Raw genomic sequence first — 13,492 nt, forward strand, 5'->3', positions numbered from 1 at the left:
CCTTCGTCATCACAAAGAGTGTATTTTTCTCAGGTTCTGAGTGAATTGGTGCTGTCTGTATGTTCTTATCCTTGAAAGCTAATTTTGCATTTTCCAGTTTCTTGGTGTGGCTCGTCACCCCTCCTCCGACTGGCCCTTCATCTCTCTTGCTCTCCCTTGGGCCACTGGATGTCAGCGAGAAGAGTCTAATGAAGACTCCTCTTTTGACAATGCGAGTCCCTGTGGGTATCTGGCAGGTAAAGAGGAGGTCATGGAAGCAGCAGCATTGCTGTTTAGTCAATATTTCCTTTTGAAGGTGTGAAAGCCCCCGCTCACCAGCCTGCCTTCGCTTGACAAATGATGAAGATAATGAAAGTGAAGGTGCAGAGCGGAACGGCCAAGACAGTCTGGGCACGTCTCTCATCACCACCTGTTTGGTGAGCTTGTGTTTATTCCCCGCCTTTGAAGGGCTGGCAGGCTGTGTGAACGTGAACTGGGCCTGGGCCTGCGAACACCCAGATCCCGGAGCAAATCGAGGTGGGAAGACAGATAAAGGAAATGCTTTCAAACAATATTGCTTTCTCTAATTAGTGCAGACAGAGAGCCCCCCGAGGAGTTTCAGGTGACCTCAGCCTTGTGAGGCGCAGGTATTTCTCAGAACCGGCGGGACCGGAAACCTTTTCACTTTGTACAGTCTGGTCTGGGAATCTTGAAAGAATCCGTTTTCTTTCGACCCACAATGCTTCTGGGTGTGTATGTGGTGGTTTGGGGGTGGGGTGGAAGATTCTATGAGATGTTCATTCTCACTGTTGTTTTGGTTTTGATCTATTCCATGCAAGAGAAGTCTGCATTCCTAGGTCCTTCTGTTTGAGACTCTACTGAGAGGCTTCAGGCTGCACTGTGCACAACCTCTTACGGTCAGGCCCTGCAAGCTTATGCTGCTTCACCTTCCCTTTGCATACCGTGGAGGAAAAATCATAATGCTCACTGTGGGCCAAAGCCTTTGTTATGCTCAGGGCTTCGGAAGATTGGATTACTACAACACTACAGAAGAGAAAACTGAGGTTCACAGAGGCTAGCAACTCTCCAAGGCCCCACAGCAGATATCTCATCTAGTCGGAACTTGCTCCTAGGCCTGTCTGGCTCTCAGCTGCCACACCACGCTGCCTCCCTTGAGGAAAGGATGGTTGATGTGGGATATGTTGGAACAATGCAGCCTCCTGAAATCAGCTTTGCCTTTAAAGACAGAAGTGACAGGGGCCAAAGAGTGCACAGGACTGGCTGGACAGGGTTAGGAGTCACATGTGTCAGGTCCTAGTTGGACTGGACCACTCCCTGACCACAAGAGCTCTAGACAACCACTGGAACTTTCTGAGCTCACGTCCTCATCTGGAAATGGAGCAAACACCCTCTGCCCTTTCCACTTTACAGGATGATTCTGAAGGAGGTTTGTGGACTGAAAAGTACTTTATGACTGTAAGGGCTTCCTGGATGAGACATTTTCAAAAAAGAGCTGTGATTACAGGAGTAACGTAGGCATATTTTGTTTTCTTATGATAGGTCCCTGATGTGTTTTTAGATATGCTAAACTTTCACAGAGTCTCATCTTCAAAAACACAGTCCTGTAAGATCCTAGGCTTTTTTATGTCTGAGTTATAACGAATAAATGAACACCAATCCTTGTAGCGGGCAGAAGCAACTTCCTTGAAAGTCTTCTCGTGGTGGGTGTTCTGGCTCAAACGCTTCCCAGTCTGGTTAGATAAAAAAAATTTAGTATGACCTTCTTTTGTATTGTTTATTGGCCAATACGTTTCATGCCTCATTTGCCCTCAAATTCACATTTTTATTCACCAGAGTATTTGCTCTGCCTTTGTGTGTGCGTGTGTGTGTGTATGCCTGTGCGTGTGTGTGCTCATGTGCTCACTACACAGTCACAGAAAACCTTTGCACCTTAAACACTAGCCAGATGATAGGATATTTATTTTTTATTTTGCCAAACTATGTGATTTCTATGCATTGTTTTAAAACCAAAAGAGGAAAAGAAAAACGATTAAGAATTTTGCTTCAAATGAGCAGCCTCTGACATGCCTAAGATGGCGAGGGTCAGTTTCTACTCCATGCAAACCTTTTAATTACATGCAGCCTGAATCGGGGCGGCCATCTCTGACCTGGAGCCTCAGACCCAGTGTCCTGCCCTCTGATGGCTGCCATCCACCAGTGCCCATCCTTGACGTGAGTCCCTAATTCTGTCGTGCCCTCCCAGCAGGCGAGGGGGCTGGAGCCGGGCTGGTTTCCTTGCAATTAATGAACAGCAAGAGCGCATAATTAGGAAACTCCTAAGGAGGACTCCCCTTATAGCGAGTGGCGAGTTCAGCTTCTCTCCCTCCTCTTGCCAGTTCCCATCCCTACAGTCACATCTCATCGAGTTTGGGAATTTTATCATTTTTATTGGGACTCTTTTTCCTAGAGTTTATTTTTACACTGCCAGAAGCTTTTTCAAATTTTAACCTCGGGAGTGGATCATTAAGTTAATCACACTTCTCTTGTTTTGTCTGTTCCTTCATCCCCCTCTCTGATTCCCTTGCATGCCTTCACAGGTAACCATTTCCACGTGTTTCTCCCGTGTGTGCGTGAGAGAGAGATACTGTGATCTTGTAAGTGGCCAGGAGCTTTCATCACTGATTCCTCCTCTGCACCGACTCGCTCAGGAGCCCTCAGTTCACCTTGGATGTGTTTTTGTTCTGTGGCAAGAGAATCACATGTGTATACACACGCGTCTGCCATTTTCACCAGGAAATGTGACCGGAGTTCTTAAAAATTCTGTCTCAATGAGTTTTTACTCATCTCTCCTGAGAACTCACCCACCTGATAGAATTTTAAGCTTTAAAAGGTACTTCCTGTGATTATTCACTCATTGAGGCAGAGGAGACTGATGCCAAGATGTGATGGAACTGGGAGGTGGAGGGAACTGAGTGACGGTAGATGAGGCTGGGAGATGAGCCACCTGGGTCTGACACTAAGTCAGTTACTAGGCCCTTGAGCAAATTTATAAACCAATCAAAGCCTCAGTTTTTTAGTCTGTGAAATGGACTTAGTATCTGCATGTTAATGTGGAGTTACAGTTAACGAAATAATGTATTGACAAGCGCCAAGGTCAATGCCTGGCGTGCACAAAAAGTCCAGTAGGTGTTGGTTGAATCAGAGCATCTTTCTTTGGAGTAATTTGAAGTTCCCTGCTGAACTCAGGTACTACAGAAGAGCCCCTTACCTGGGAGGACAGCGAAAGATAAGTACGAATTGCTGCAAGGTGTCCCTTATCTTTGCCTCAGGAGGAAGGCAGAGGTGCCAGGAGCAGCCATGGGCCTGTTCAGAGCTAGCTAACAGAGGTGGGTTGTGCAGGAAAGCAGAAGCAACGTGAAGATATCTTTATATATTGTTTCATATTGCTTCTCTATTGCTCAAGTGGGGACACAGTGACTATCTCTGAACTAGCAGTTGGGAACTTGAATCCAAGACCCAACTATGATCCTTGGTTTCCTCCCCAGTCAGAAGCAGGTGTGTGCGCGCGTGCCAGCATTGCTCAGAGGGGCAGTACAGTTCCTCACTGCATGTGACAGGCCCCGGGACTGTAGAAAAACAGCACCCCAGTCATTGTTACACCAGGCTCTCTCCCCATCCCACATGCCCCTTGGGGGAAGTGCCCAGATCTCCGAGGTCCCTTCTGGTGCCGACTCTCAGTGAATCTGTGGTACTCACCAGCATGGGTAAGAAAGCATTGTCGTTTTGGTGGGAATAAGTGGTCATTTCATTTATTTACTTCCAAATTACCTGCATGAGAGAGGGCAGGTTGACCAAAAGAAGACATAGGCTGACAGAACAGCAACCAGGGCGACTGCATTCACTTCGTGAGCCCGACTTCACTCTCTGCATTTGAGAGAAAATCACTACTGCACACCGTTCTTGTAGGACTGAACTGTGATGACATTCACTAAGGTAAAAACACAGTGCCTGGCTTTTACTGTGCGTTCAGTCAGTTTTGCAAAGGATGATAGTTTCGGTGATTATCAGGAGCCCAATATAACCTTTTTGGATAATAGACAGTACATACATCTACGGCATCATAGAGATTGTTGGCTTCTCCAGATGACACTGAAAATGGTTCACAGTCTTACCCCCTGCCTCTTACTGTGGCTTTGTACACTTTGGTGCTAAAGGTCTTTTAGGCTGGACGAAATCCCCAGACTTCTTAGCATGGGTGAGAAGTTGCTTGTGTATACTCTGCAACAAGAAAAGGGAATGGAACGAGGTTGGGAGAGCCCATGAGGGAGGCTATTCAGAGCTTTGCCTTACCACCTCCCAGAAACCTTACCACACTTCTTTGCTAGATTCAGATGCAAAATAAAGTTGTTAAATGGAACAGGAAAATGTCCTCATCATTTTTTGCGCTGAAGTCCATGATATTTACCTTCAGATCTGGATACACGGAAGGCCGCCTCCTCAGCTGCTAATGGGAGTCATGCTGGAGGGACAGCGAGCAGCCGCCTCTGACATTTAGAGAACTAGACCAGATGCTTTTAGTATATTAAAATCAGATTTTTGATTTATATTTATGTATGTTATTATCCTCTTTTTTCCTCTTAATTTTGTTCTTTGTATTTATACAGCTGCATTGTGCTCTGACCACGGTCACTGTGATTAGCAATATTTATTTAAAATTAGGGAATATTTGGCTGTGATTTCATTTCCCCCTATTTTCAGCTGCCATCGAGTCAAAGGCCCTAGTGATGTAGGCGGCCCAGGAAGAGGATTGAACCCACGAGCGCTTGCTCATTTGAGTAAGACTCTGCTCTCTATTACTACTTCAAAAAGCGAACTTCCTGTTCTCTAGGGTTTGTGTCTGCAGGTGTGGAGGTAGCCTTTCTCCCTGCCCACTCCTTCACCCAGGGCAAGGACAGCCATCACCAAACCCTTGAAGTCTTCAGAAACTCCATCGTGGGAGGGGTGGGTCTTCTCCTGCTAGTCCACCCATTCTGATAAAGAATTTCAAGGAAGAGCTTTCCCTGCTGCCTTTCCAGGGTCAGATGACACTTGAGCGTCACGAGTGAGGTCTTATCATCTCCAAGGTGACAAGTTGGGATGAAATATTCACCGGGCAGCTTTTGGATGGCTTTCTAATCACTTCTGGCTTGACACTTTGGAAAATTAAAAAATAAGAGGAGTTTCTTTTCAGGTTGAACATTTACAGCCTTGCCAAATTATCCTGTTTCTGCTTCTGGCTTCCAATAACAGCAGGCTTTGATGTCAAATGTCCACAGCGTGCTTGGGGCATGAGTGTGGTCTGTCTCCTGTGACCAGGGGTCCCTGAGGCCCCCGGGTGGACTCTCTGAGACCTGGGCACAGGGCTCCCTTTGCGCTTCTTTCCTTTGGGGCAATGATTAGGTATGTGGGTGAATCAATTTGGGCTGCTAGCCTGGGGTTGTTAAAAAGCAGGTGTTGATCATGGGAGTAATTACCAAGGACTGCATACCCCAAATGATTTACAATCTGAGATCTAAAGCAAAAAATGAGTTCTCACACCTCAGATCTGCTGCTTCGCTCCTTCTGCCTCAAACGTGCTGCCGATGATGAATGCACCTCAAGTGCCTCACCTGCCGGGAGGCGTTCTGCCGCCTGGCCGGCCGTCAGGTATCTCTCATGATCTACACATATGGCAGGCGCCACGTACTAAATCCACACAAAGGGCCATCCCCACCCTTCCCCAGCTCACAGTTTATAATGCTCAGTCTGAAATGACCTTTAAAAAGCCAGATAATATTTTATTTACCTTTTTTCTTCCATTTACTGTTAAATGTTAATGAAGGTAAGAGATTCAAATTCCTGCTAATAAAACACTTTAATTGACTCAAGTGTAACCATAACTGTAAATTGGCTACTTTGTACGAACGACCTTAGCGCTCCCTGCCCCCGACTCTCCCGCCCGTGCAATTTTGGAAGTTGGCAGCAAACACAGGCTTTGTTCTTCCTGGGCTTCATGCGCAGCCCCCCAACTCTCTGCTCCAAGACAGGCAAGCAGGAGCCACTTTGGAGCTCTCCTTTCTGTGGCATTAACTACCCTTCACCCCTCCCACAGGCTCCCTCTATTGAAATCCTTCAGATTCAAGGCCCATTGTAAGCACCACCTCCTCCAGGAAGCCCAGTTCCCTCTCATCTGCCTCCAAAGAGCCACAGCATTTTGAGACTTTCCTTGTGATGGTTCTCACTTTGCCTTTTGTTATAGTAACTTCTGCAGCTGTCTTATCTCCTTACTTGTTAGAAACCCGATGCATGGTCAGTGCTCAGCAATATCTATTAAGTTGAATTAACTGATTTTTCTTCAAAAGATTGGCACCTGAGCTAACATCTGTTGCCAATCTTCTTCTTCTCCCCAGAGCGCACCCAGTACATAGTTGTATATTCTAGTTGTAGGTCCTTCTGGTTGTGGCATGTGGGACGCTGCCTCAGCATGGCCTGATGAGCGGTGCCATGTCTGCACCAGGATCCGAACTGGTGAAACCCTGAGCCGCCGAAGCGGAGCGTGTGAACTTAACCACTCGGCCACTGGGCGGCCCCCCAGAAAAAAATTTTTGTTGCCCTGTGCCATACCAATTCTCTAGGGCATTCGCAAAACCATTTATTAAATGCTCTTTGCCTGGATTTCTTAGGCAAGTCCGCTCACTATTCAAAACTTGTAATAACTTGCTGCTTTAGAGAAAGAATTTCAAAAAAGAAGAAAATCTACACCTTGTAGTTAAAAAAAAAAGTGAGAGGAGCCTCTGTATGATCTTATGCAGGCTGATGTGGTGTGGTCAGAGAAAGAACAGGGCAGGGGTTCTCTTTCTCTGGCTGCACCTCTAAGGGCAGAGGCTGCAAGCTTAGCTATTCCTTTGCTCAGCGGAGCTCTGGTGGACCGCGCCCTCCCAGCACGTCATCTGGACCATAGTTGGGTGCGTCTGCAATCCTCTTCCAACTCCAGACAGCTGCTGCTTTGAGGTGGTAGATGGTCCGGCTCCTGGACAGCAGCATCTGTCTCCAGTGAGCTCTGGGCTGCTGGTGGAAGAGGTGGCTTCAGCCAACGACAGTATCTGAAGGAGACAGAAGAGCAGAGAGATTAAGACAATGGCCATATAGTTGCTGTGTGATCTTGAGTGAGTTATTTCAGCTCTCTATGCTTTGGTTTTCTCCTCTTTAGAATGGGGATAGTTACAATACCTACTTCATAGAGATATTTTGACAATTAAGTGATTTAAGTGCAAAGGATTTAAGTGAAAAGCTCTTGGAATAACCTCTGGCACACAATAAATAGTAAACGTTAGCTTTTGTTACTTTTCCTAGTCTAGAAGCAGAAGAATGGTAAAAAGAAAAAAAGGTGTCTTCTTTTTCATGAAAACAGCCCTGAACTTTGGAAAAGGGATTCCCTGCTCGTACCTCACCAGCTCCCTTCAACTCACCCACATTTCTTCCCTAGGAATCCTTCTACTCCAGGCCCATTTCAAGAACCACCTCTTCCAGGAAGCCTTTCCTGATGCCCCATGCCCTCTCATCTTCCTCCACTTTCCCCCAATGTTTCGACACCCATCGTGGGCATTTCTTCTCAGCATGACCTGTAGCTGCCCTCCAGTTTCTGGGGGTCTCTTTCCAATCACTTAAGTCAGTGGGCCTCAACTAGGTACCTATGGAATATGTCAATCCTAGAGCTAAACAAAGATGTTCTGCTGCTGAGAGCGAATACGTCCTTTGTTTCTCCATTCACAGGAAAACAAAAATGAATGAATAGTGTTTCCTCAACTTTAGGTTTTCCTCCCATAAATTCTACTTATTCTGTCTGCTCCTACTTCCACTTAATTAGCAATGACTGTGACTCTCAACCCTCCCTCACTAGGGGGGATGTTTGCAACCATTGGCCTCATCTGGGGAGTGTTAGCAACGATCAGTGCTTGGGCTACATCCCTGCACTAGGGGTGGGGCCTGGGCATCCGAAGAGTTTTAAAAGTTCCCCAGGTGATTCTAATGTCCAGCCAGGGCTGAGAACCAGAGATCAACAGTGATCTTGTCTAAGAGAAAGCAGATCGACGAAGAGCAAATGTAGATTAAGTATACTAATAGGAAATTTTGGAAATGGACAATCTGGCTTAGTTTTATAGTTTAATAAGTTAATATGTGCTCATGGCTCTCCATTTACATAGAAAACACCTAACAGTCCTCTTTTTGGCTTGTTGATGATTTCACAGCTCTTTTCTTTGGGGCTGCGTTGTTTCATGGCATGCTCTTGTGTTTTACCTGCTGAAATTGCTTGACTTAAGCAAATGTGTCTTCGGGTTGGCAGTCAGGCTGGCAAAGCTTTTGGAATCATCGGCTCCTGTTAGTGTGGCCTAGTTACTTTTGTTCTGTTGCCGTAGCTGCAGATGTCTTTGCTTTCATAGCCTGTTTATTAGTGTAGCCTGTTGGCCACAAGAGGGACAAGAAGAGTGTGAATGGCTTAGCACAAACACCTCCCCACTCCTGGGGAAAAGTAGAAAACACATCTTCCCTCCAAGATGGGAGAGCAGCCGCCTCTTTATACAGCATGAACAGACCACAGTAACTAGGATATTTGTCACAAACGACGGTATGGAAAATATTTTTACCTACAAAGAAATGTGGAAGAACGGGATATGCCCCAAGTTAGAGCACCATCCAAACTCTAAGATTCCTGCCAAACTAGCCTGGAGTGCTCAGCAGTTGTACTGGAGACAGACGCAAGTGAAGCGTTGTCATGGGTCCTGTGTGAAGGTTTAGGTAAATTCAGAAGAGATATGAAAAGCAATTCACGTATTGGAATAAATTCAAGCATTAGGCTCCAACTAATTTTATCAGGAATTTAAGGAAAGCTTTATGGCCCATTCATACTTTTTTGTATTTGTAGAGAAATAGTGATAGTTTTCAGTTAACAGCTTCAATTAATCAATTCCCAAACATTTTGTGCCTTTCACTAAATAAATACTTATGTGTGTTCCCACAGCTAGTTCTTATAAGTGAAATTCCTGTTGCCTAGCACTCAGCATTCACTTGTTCTTGCTCCAACAATGAGAAAGACTCAATCAAGAGTTAGGCCTGATCATTAATTCAAAAATATCTATGGCATCTACTTAGCCCTCTTGTAATACACCCATTCACATTGCTAACCCAGGGCTCAAGAGCCTATCTTTCCATCTTTTAAAATGACGGAAAAGTTTGCGAGAGTTTGATTTCGGAATCCTGGTTAGGAGAGACACCTATAGCAGAAGAGCGGTGGGAGGGGGCTCAAGGCAATCATCGCGATAACTGGTTTGCTTGTTTCTGTGTGCTGCTTTAATGCCTCTGTGAGAGAACCCACCTCCCCGCCCCCCCACCGCCCTCGCCCCCCGCAGTGAAGCGAGGAAACAAAGCCTGGGAATGCTATTGTGTGGTTTTATCTGCCTTCAATCTCGCCCTTACTACCTGTAGCTTAAACATGACAGGAACAACCCTATAAAATGAGCTTCTTGGGGTAAGACAGGAAGAAAAATGTCAAGAAGCCCCCCTCCCTCCACCCTCTTCTCCGTCTGTGTTCATATATTCCTGCTTTAGGAGTTTTTAGCCCTCTAGACAAAATGCTCTGGGCCTCTTATTGGTTTAATAAACAGACCAAACTCTTGAGGACAAAAGAGGACAAACCTGCCCACTGAAAATTATGTGACTTGGGCTCTTAAAAAGCTGGTGTTCGACTAGCCGAATAGAGCATCCTGAATGGAATAAATTGATCGTGTCCCTCACCACCCTCTTGTCTACACAGCTCTCAGGGCCTGTGAGACCAAGTGTTTACCGTCAGCAGCAACCCCAGGCATGCAGGATCGACTGGTATCTTGCTGGGAAAACATTTTAGAGGTTTGGTGGCTTTGAGGAGTAATATATCTGAGGTTAACGCTTCCTGGACTTTAGGGACATGAGGTTTTTTCAAAAGGGTTTTGCCTTCAAATATGGAAAATAGGCCCTTTGTGGTGAGTGTGCTTTTCCTGGTACAAAGACTGAATTTGTAAACATCTGTTTGTGGAAAAGTTGCATGTTCTCAACATCATGGCATGATCTTCTAAACCAATACATAAATGGATCTTTAGTGCACATAGAAATCTTTTGCATTTGAATATAAAAATCCATTGAGGGAGGGAGAGGGGAGAGAAAGAAATGGGTAAATAAATACAAAAACTCTTAAGAGCTTCTGGGCTGGTTTCAAGAACGCCCCACAAAACAGGTTTTCATGGTTGCATGGGGCGGTGTGATCCCATTCAAGTTTCTTTCCTTTCTTTAGAATTTCTGAGGAAGCTGTTGCAAATGGCTTGGGGGCTGTTCCTAAAATAGATTTGAGAGATGAAAAAATGAGAGAATGCATAGACAATCTGAGACAAATGATCAGCTCTGATACCGACGCTGAGATTGTAAGATGACTGCTGTGCCTTGCCAGAAATGAATATTCAGGACGCCCCTGCTGGGTGCCTTTTCCTATTTGAACCAACTACTCTTTGGGCCATGATTCACTTGTTAGCAAATTAAACACTCTTTGCACACAGCAGAGCAACTTTACGAAGTCGGATTTTGAAGTGCAAACATCTTTTCTGCTCTGGCCACGGAACCTGTCACAATCTTCATCGGGAACTGAATTAAGTTTAAAATATCATCAGAGGGTGTTGATCTCTCTTGGGCCTGGAGCTGTCCTCTGTACATCCGGCATTTTTCTGTTGACACTGCATATCACTTAGCAACAGGCCTGAAAGGCCCTATATGCATTGATTGCACACTATTGTCTTTAAAGGGTGGAAGTGTTAACTGAATAAACCCCCCGGGTGACCGCACGGTCATTCCTCTCAAGTTGATAATGTGTTTACATCAAAATATTGTTTATTCCATTCTCTGATCTCCTGATTTTTGCATCTCTGGCTGAAGGAATACAGTTAATTCCCTACATGGTGGAGAACCCAAATCTACTCTCCTGACACGGACCGATGAGAATGGTTTTCTTCCTACTTCTCCTGATAAAGCATTAAATGCATTTGACAGCTAACTGCAGACGATAACGCCAACTTTCTCTTGTGGTTCTCAGAGGATGGAGAAGTTACAAGCCTGCAATTGCCCCATAAAGAGAAAATATTCCCTTTGGTCTGTGAATGGTTCTGAAATAAACGGCAGGATATGTTACATGGCCGCGAAGATGTTAAGGCTTTAAAATGGATGGCGGGCTCTGACATCATCTGAATGAGAAGGAAATATGGCCTAACCAAGGGGTGTTTTCAGAATGAATAAAATTTCAAAGTGGAAATTCTTGCTTGAGAGGCAAGAGGAGAACACATTTTTGCATCAATAGCCATGGCTGAAGCAATAGACTAGACCAGTGGGTCAAACAGGCATTTTAGCTCAGACCTCTCCCTTTTACAATGATGTATTTCAGAGACCTTCCACCGAGACAGCGTTCTCACAAACGTCTCAGACAATGAGGGCATGTCAGCTGAGGGATTGTACATGTAGGCAAAGACCAGATTTGTGGGTTTGGCGCCCACCTGCGTCAAATCATGTAGTGGAGACAAAGTGTGGCTACCTGCTCTCCAGCTTCTAGTTTTGAGAAATCTGTTTTGCTCCTTTGTGAGTTTCCACCATACTACATCAAGCTGAAAACGGAGAAAGATAGATCAATATGTCTTGAGAAATATGCCAACAAGGCAAGCGACTTCAAAATCGACCTACTGATTATATTGCCTTGGCATGACTTTCTATCTGGTATAATAGTGCCAAAACGTTCTTTGGTAAATGTTAAAGTTTTTTCTTTCCACAGTCCTCCTCATCAAATAGGAAACCTACTTAAAATTAAGAATCAAATTCTATTAATGTTTCCCCTTTGATAAAAGCCTCAGGCCTTGACTCCATGCCTTGATAGAAAGAAAAATGCAATCCCGGACTTTTGGACATAGATCCATATGAGTAGGGAGATGAGAATGAAAGGGGAAAAGATGGAAACCGCCATGGATATTCTCGTTAGCCAGGAGGAGGTGCGGGAATACCTTCATTATTAGAAGTAAAAATATTTTAAACTAATGTACAAGTTTTTAAGTGACACCCATCTCCTCCTGCACCCCTGTGTCCCGGAAATGTCTCGTATCCTCTCTGCAGGTCTAGTCACCTTGGCCTGGTTCAGCTACTGAGCAATCTTACTTCTATAAACATTTCACTGCTACCAGTTGGATTTTTCACAGCATTAACTTTAACTACATGGGTGTTTGTAATGGAATAAAATTTTAAATTGATGTTTTGCTGTATTGCTGGTGAAAGAAGTGGACCTCGAATGAGATAGATGCGTGCCTCATTTCATGGGAAAATTATTATCTCATGGGCCAAGTTTAAGTTGTAGGCGCCTGTACCTTCCCTGAGAAAGTCTTTAAAAATACACATCAACAAAACCCCTACTTTTTGCATGAAATTCCTCAGCAGACTTCCAACACATATTCATTTAAAATTGATTTTAAATATGCACAAGCTTGAATCAATTGAGTAGAAAATAACAGGTTTCAACTCGAACATCTGCACAGACCTCACTCGAGTGAAATGACTTTGTGGAGAACCCAGGAAGTAAGTTGGAAGAATTTGCTCACTGTCCCTTTCAAGGGGCTTGCCACTTCCTTTACATTGAAATGCATTTAAGGACAAAGCTCCTAGCTTCTGCCCCGCAATCAAAGGCTTCCTTTATAAGAGGCGGATTATTTAATTGTGGTTTAGAGTACCCCACAAATGGCACAGCCACTTTGAACTCAGTTGAGTGGGTGGTGGTGGTTTGTAAAAATCATTGCATTACCTGACTCCTAAATTTCAAAAAGAGGGCTAGGAGCAAACGTCACTTGCATGGCAATGAGTTCTTTCCTACAGGACCCATGCCTCCATATAAAACATCTTCCTTTTTCTCAAAATTTTATCCTATCTAGATCTAACGATGTTGATATTAAAATAATAATAGGGAGAAGGCTGGAAGACTGGGGGCCCCTCTTTATAGTTAAATGTTATCTGCTTAGACTAATATTGCAATTGCCACCCACTGACATAATTTGTTTCACAGTCACAGCTTGGCAGCATGAATCAAATGTTGACATTCTAATTTCATGCACACATGGGCGTTTGGCTGAGCAGGCCCGCAGCCTCCAGACCATTCTCTCTGTACCTGTGTAAATCAGGCAGACAAGGCGCGCTCTCAACAGCCTGCCTGCGAAGTTGCTCTCTTCTGTTGAGAGAACTTCTGAGCTTGCTGCTTCTCCTCAGTGTTTGTTTGTTTGTTTTGGCCTCCCACCTTGCAGAGCGTCTCACAAACACTCTTCCTCCTGTTGGCAATGGGATTTTCTTTTTCTTTTTTCCCCTTTTAATTGCAATTTTTAGAATTTTCCTTAGGATCTCAATTGGCAGGTGATTTTCCTCATTGCTTTCTAAATCAGTCACGAACGCCTCT

This window comes from Equus caballus, chromosome 1 (assembly GCF_041296265.1).
Source record: "Equus caballus isolate H_3958 breed thoroughbred chromosome 1, TB-T2T, whole genome shotgun sequence".
Taxonomy (NCBI): domain Eukaryota; kingdom Metazoa; phylum Chordata; class Mammalia; order Perissodactyla; family Equidae; genus Equus; species Equus caballus.